The 6,444-nt window shown below is 36.7% G+C and overlaps 1 pseudogene; it reads left to right on the top strand.

Moving 5' to 3' along the window:
- Nucleotides 1-1,418: 1,418 nt before the first annotated feature.
- On the top strand, nt 1,419-1,846 carry LOC103567257 (large ribosomal subunit protein uL24-like; annotated as a pseudogene).
- The last annotated feature ends 4,598 nt before the right edge of the window (nt 1,847-6,444 follow it).

The following is a 6,444-nucleotide window of genomic DNA, read 5'->3' as shown; positions in this document are numbered from 1 at the left end:
CAAGCCACACCCTTGTGCAAGGCTACATCTGCCCAGAGGAGGGGTATGGTTTTCTCTGTACCAAGGTGTCAGAGGTCAGCGGCATCTCCTCCTCTGATATTACGAGGGAATTCTCTATTCTCAAAATTGAATGGGAGGCTCCACCTTGTAAATGTGTAGCTTCCCTGAGCACAAAAATGTATCTGAGGTGAATGTCAAAGGCATGAGTGGGTGTAATTGTAGACTTAGAAAAAAATGGAAAAGAAAGAAGGCTGAGAACATTGATATTTTTTAGCACATAGATAAATCTTAAAAATGGATCCTGCATCTACAGGAATTAGAGACCTAAGACAAAGTAGAGAAAGACAACCCAGTGGTGGGACAGTGGAGGAAACACCTGGACTGTGCATCTTGAGGCGGTTGTACTGGATGAAGGAACTCGTGGGCATCACATTGGGGAAAGTCATGGCGGAAGAAAAAAAAGGATCCATATATATAATTATGCATCAGTTTCTGTACAGTCGCAAACCTGGCTAATTGAACAAAGCTTTACGCCCATAATCTTAAAATGTCAGACTCAGTTTTGAAATCGTGGACTCTCAGTTTATGGGAGTGGTCCTGCTTCTGGGAAGAATCCTGCCAGAATAAATCCAGAAACAAAAAGCAAGGACTAGGAGCCCAGTGTCTTGAAGTTGTGGCTCTTCCCAACAGTTGTACCACATTTGACTACCGGAATAGACCTCTCTGAGCCATAATTACTTCATCTGAAAATAAAAGGCTGCCTTCCTCAGGGGGTTATGAGTCTTGAAAGATATTGAGAAAAACTTTAAAAACCATGAGGAGCTAAACAGGGCAAGTTTTTCATGAAACGCTGAGTGTCAGAGTTCCAGTAGCCTGACTCTGACTTGGGTTGAGCTGGCTGGGTTGGCTGAAGCTCTACCTTGGAAGGGCCTGGGGTCTGGGCACACCTGTCTTCTGGCTGTGCCAAGGGCTTTGACTACACTGTAGCATTGATAACTGAAAAGATTTTAGTCATACAGACCCAAAACAATTGGTTTCCTGCTTCAGACAGATTATGTTCTGAGCACAGGTTGTCTGTCTTCTAATGGAATCTGTGGTCAATTAGGATCATCTCTCCTTTTTGGGGGGGCCCATAAAGTCAAGGTAACTCTAATGCACCAGCACCAACCTCACCAGATACACTGGAGAGCTCCCTCCTCCTTGGCTGCTCGCTTGTTGGGCAACCACATCCTACACAGGACTGGTCCACTGCCCCCGCCTGAGCTGCTCCTGAAGCTCAATCCCTCACTTGCTCTTTTTCTCTGGCAGATATTTTGAGCTAATGAGGATCATAGAAAACAGTGGCAATGATAAGTAAAAGCATCTATATCAGCTTTTTTTTTCTCTCTTGTGATCATTGCTGAAACAGTAGTAACCAAATGAAGTTTAATCCCTCTATAATTTCTAACTAGAGCAGGAGCCCTAAAAGGCATTTCGATGTACCTTCCCACAGTCATGGAAGATTGCTTTCCCCTCTTTCCAAGTTGCTGAGACAGAAGTACAATGTTCAATCCATGCCCATCTGAAAGGATGTTGTGGTGCAATTTGTGTAAGGACACTACAAAGGTCAACAAACTGGCAAGGTGGTCCAGGTGACAGGAAGATATATGTCATACATACTGAATAAGTGCAGCAGGAGAAGGCTAATGACACCACTACCCACATGGGCATTCACCCCAGCAAGGTGGTTATCACTAGGCTAAAACTGAAAAAATATCCTTGAACATAAAGCCAAATGTCACCCAGTAGGGAAGTAAAAGGTAAAAGTAAAAGTAAGAAAGAAACAATTGAAATGATGCAAGAATAATCTTATCTGCAACTTCCATTAAAAATGGAAGTATGTGTGAGGCTGGCCTGGTGGCACAGTGGTTAAGTTCACATGCTCTGCTCTGTTTCATGGTTTGGATCTCTGGTGCAGACCAACACACTGTGGCATCCCACATACAAAATAGAGGAGGATTGGCACAGATGGTAGCTCTGTGACAATCTTCCTCAAGCAAAAGAGGAAGATTGGTAACAGATGTTAGTTCAGGGCCAATCTTCCTCACCAAAAAAAAAAAAAAAGAGGAAGTATGTGTTCTGCTAAAATGAGTATGTATGTATATGTGTGTGTATATATATATGAATACATTCATATAACAATTCATTTAATATAAATTAATATATAAATATTAATGAATGTATAAATATCAATGGATATATATTTATTTTATATATTAATTTATACTTATATTAAAAATATAAATATATATCTCAGTGTCTTTATGAAGACCACTGAGGAGGTTTCCTTATCTCCACACCAAAAATGAGTTTTCTTCTCATGTATGGCAGACTTCCTTATTTTATGGAAACCCTAATCTTGCAACAGATCAAATTCCTCATTTTTATGGATGGCTCTGAAGCCCAGAGTACACATATGACAGCAAACTTGGCAAAGACATGAACAGACTACACATACACAAAAGATATAAACATGGCCCTTACACACATGCAGCTTTACTCAGAGAAATGCAAATTAAAATTACAGTGACATGCCATTTCTCGTTTATCAGATTGGGGGAAATTGAATAGTATGATAACATTCTGATGCAAGGCTCTGAGAAAACAGCTACTCTCATATGTTGTCCGAAAAAATGCATACCAGTAAAATCATTGTGGGGGAAATTTAAAAACATCCAACAAAGGTCCATAATTATTGACCTTTTGATCCAGCAACCCCACTTCTGGGAATTTATACCTCCAACAACAGGAAAATATGTGTCATGAGAATATTTGTGGTGGCATTGTTTGTCACTGCAATACTGGAAACAACCTAAATGCACATTTCTAGAAATATATTCCATAGAAATAAAAATTTCAGTATATAAGGACTTGTGCAAAAGAAAGTTCAGTGTAGAATTGTTTACAGTGACATAAAAGAAAAACTAGAAATAATGTGAATATTCATCAATAAGGGTTGGGTTGTTCAGCCAAACCATGACATATTGTGCAGCTGTTAGAAAGATTGTTAGATCTGTACCAGCTGACTTTGAAAATATTTTTCTTTTAATAGGCAAGTTAAGCCATTTACAATTATTTGCATGACTGATATATTGGGTCTCAACTCTATAATATTATTTGATAATTATCATGCATGTTATGTTTGCTGTTTTTCTTTGTGTAATGCATTTTGGTTTTTATTTTTTAAATTTTTTTAATTTAGTATTTGTTCTACTAGTGACCTTTGTACTTATATATTTTTAATGCCCTTACTCTCCAGTTTTCTATTTAACCTTTTACTATCCAGTTTTCCTTTTCAGTCGTTCCCCAGAACTCTTACGCATTGCCTGTATAACAATAGGCAGGTTCTGCTTTCATCTTTATCATTCCCTTAGCCTTCCATTTTTAATTGCATTATTTCTAATTTGTCAGAACATGTAACAGTTGTATATTATTCTGAACCCAAACTTGAAGTCTTAGATCTACAATTAAATATATTAAAAATGTATAGACTTCCAGTTCCAGTTCTTGAAATTAATATAGTAAAGCAGACTTCAAAGCAAAAAAAGTTGTCAGAAATCAAGAAGGGCTTTACATAATGATAAAGGGGTTAATTCTTCAAGAAGACTTAACAATCCTTAATGTGTATGCACCTAACAACTAAGCATCAAACTGTATGAGGCAAAAACTGATAGAATTGCAAAGAGAAATAGATAAGACCACGATCATAGTTGGAGCCTTCAACACTCCTCTATCAGAAATGGATAGATCCTGCAGGCAGAAGATCAGTTAGGACATAGCTGAATTCAACAACATTATCAATAAACTGGATATAATTGACATATAACTTCAGTCTTTACTGTCCTACATGCCATGTCTGATTTTCAACCAAAATACATGACACATAAAAAGCAAAAACAGGGGCCAGCCCTGTTGCCTAGTGGTTCAGTTTGGCATGCTCCACTTCAGCAGCCCATGTTTGGTTCCTGGGCACAGACCTACACTACTTGTTGACTGCCATGCTGTGGTGGTGACTCACATGCAAAATAGAGGACGATTGGCATAGATGTTAGCTCAGGGCAAATCTTCCTCAGGCAAAAAAAAGAGAGGAAGATTGGCAACAGATGTTATCTCAGGGCTAATATTTCTCAGCAAAAAAACAGAAAGAAGCAAAACTATAATCCATAGTCAAGAGCCAAAGTAATCAACAGAATCGGACTTATATATGACTCAGATGTTGGAACTATGACTTAAATAACTGTAACATGCTAAAGGCGCTGGTGGAAAAAATGGACAACATGTATGAAAAGAGGGGAAATTTCAGCAGAGAGATGGAAACTATAAAAAAGAGTCAAAGAGAAATGATAGAAGTAAAAAACACAGTAATACAAACTATTGCATGCATTTGTGGTAAAAAAAAAAAATACTCAGCATACACAGCATCCTTCTGTGATAAAGAAATCTACCGAAAATCTACAGCATCATTCTTAACTGGTGAAAGACTGACTGCTTTGCTGCTAAGATCAGAAACAAAGCAAGGATGTCTACTCCCAAAATTCCTATTTAACGTCAATCAAACTCGAGTTCAATAAGGCAAAAGAAAGAAATTTCATACATGTTGGAAAGGAAGAAATAAAACAGTTTCTATTCAGGGATGCAATGATTTTCTACATAGAAAATTCCAAAGAGTCTACAAAAGATTCTACAAAACAGATACTAGAACTAATAAGAAAAGTTATCAAGCCATAAGATACATGTCAATTTACAAATATCAATGGAATTTCTATATTGTAGAAATGAATGATTGGAAGTTCAAGATTTTTAAATAGTACCATTTACAACATTCCAAAAGTGTGAAATACTTAAGTATAAATCTAACAAAATATGTGCAGGATTATATGCTGAAAACCACAAAACACAGCTGAAAGAAAGTAAAGCCCTAAATAAATGGAGAGATAAATTGTATTCATAGATTGGAAAATTCAATACTGTTAAAAAGCCATTTCTCTCCAAATTTATCTATAAATTCAATACAATTCCAATCAGAAACATAGTAGTCTTTCTTGGAGAAATATATGAGTTGATAATAAAATGTATGGGGAAATACAAAGGACCTAGAATATCTCAACTTTGAAAAAGAACAACAATGTTGAAGGACCCGTTACTTCCTGATTTTGATACTGACTATAAAGCTACAGTAATAGAGCCAGTGCGAGCCTGGTGAAAGAAAGACATGTAGAATGAAGGAATGAGATAGTTTTATCAGGTGATCTAAGAGTTGATCATTTCAGACTAATTTTCCCAGCTACTCGTAGATCCTTTCAATTTGTAGACTCATGTTTTATTTTATTTATGGGAACTTATCTTCAATTATAGTTTTTAAATAATAGTTCCACTATTTTATATTTCCTCTTTAAGGATGCCAATTATACCTATGTTGCACTGCCTGTCTTCTGGGTCAGTCATTTCCTTTCTGATCCTTTTTACTTTTTTATCTCATTTCATTTTCTTGGTTGTTTGCTTGTCTTTCTTCAGTGTTGCTTATCAAATTTCCATTTGAGTTCACTATCCTTGGGTGCCATAGTGAGATGAATGGTGGTCCCCAAAAAGATATGTCCATTTGGAACCTGTGAATGTAACTTTATTTGGAAAAAGAGTCTTTGCAGATGTAATTAAGTTAAGGATCTTGAGATAAGACTGTCCTAGATTATCTGAGTGGGCCCAAATTCTAATGGCAAGTGTCATAAGAACAGGAGAAGACATATAGAAAAGAATGTAATGTGAAGATGGAGGCAGAGATTAGAATGATGCATCTATAAGCCAAAGAACACCAGCGATTGCTGGTGGCCACCAGAAGCCAGGAGAGAGAGATGGGAGCTAGGAGAGAGTGATAAAAGTGAGAAGAGAGCCTCCAGAAGGACCCCCCTGCCCACACTTTGATTTCACACTCCTGGCTTCCAGAACTGTGAGAGAATCAATTCCCATTATTTTAAGTCACACAGTTTGTGGTAATTTGTTAAGGCAGCTCTAGGAAACTAACAGTTACTTTCTTAAAATTTAGTTTTCAATTCTGAGATGATTTTTCTTTTGCTTCTTGTTTCTTGAGTTCAAGCAACTCTCTTTTAATTTCTTCATTTTTTTCCAAATCAGTTTATGTTTCTAATTTCTGATGAAAGGTAGTTTTTCATATTTCCAAATACACATTTGAAGTTGTTTGGTTCTCTCTGAAATGTTGTGTTGCAGTCTTCATCCACGTCATGGTTGGTTTTTGTTGTTGTTTGGGTTTTTTGGTTTATTTTGTTTTTTATCTCCTTTGGAATGGTGGAGGATTTTCATCACTTGAGATGTATTGATTCTCTCTCTTTTTTTTCTTTAATTAGCCTTGTGTAGATTATTCCATTTTCTTCATCTCTTTTTATGGATTTG

The sequence above is a fragment of the Equus przewalskii genome, chromosome 18 (genome assembly GCF_037783145.1).
Source record: "Equus przewalskii isolate Varuska chromosome 18, EquPr2, whole genome shotgun sequence".
Lineage (NCBI taxonomy): Eukaryota > Metazoa > Chordata > Mammalia > Perissodactyla > Equidae > Equus > Equus przewalskii.
Note: the sequence above shows the minus strand (reverse complement) of the source record. Positions and strands in the feature narration are given on the sequence as shown.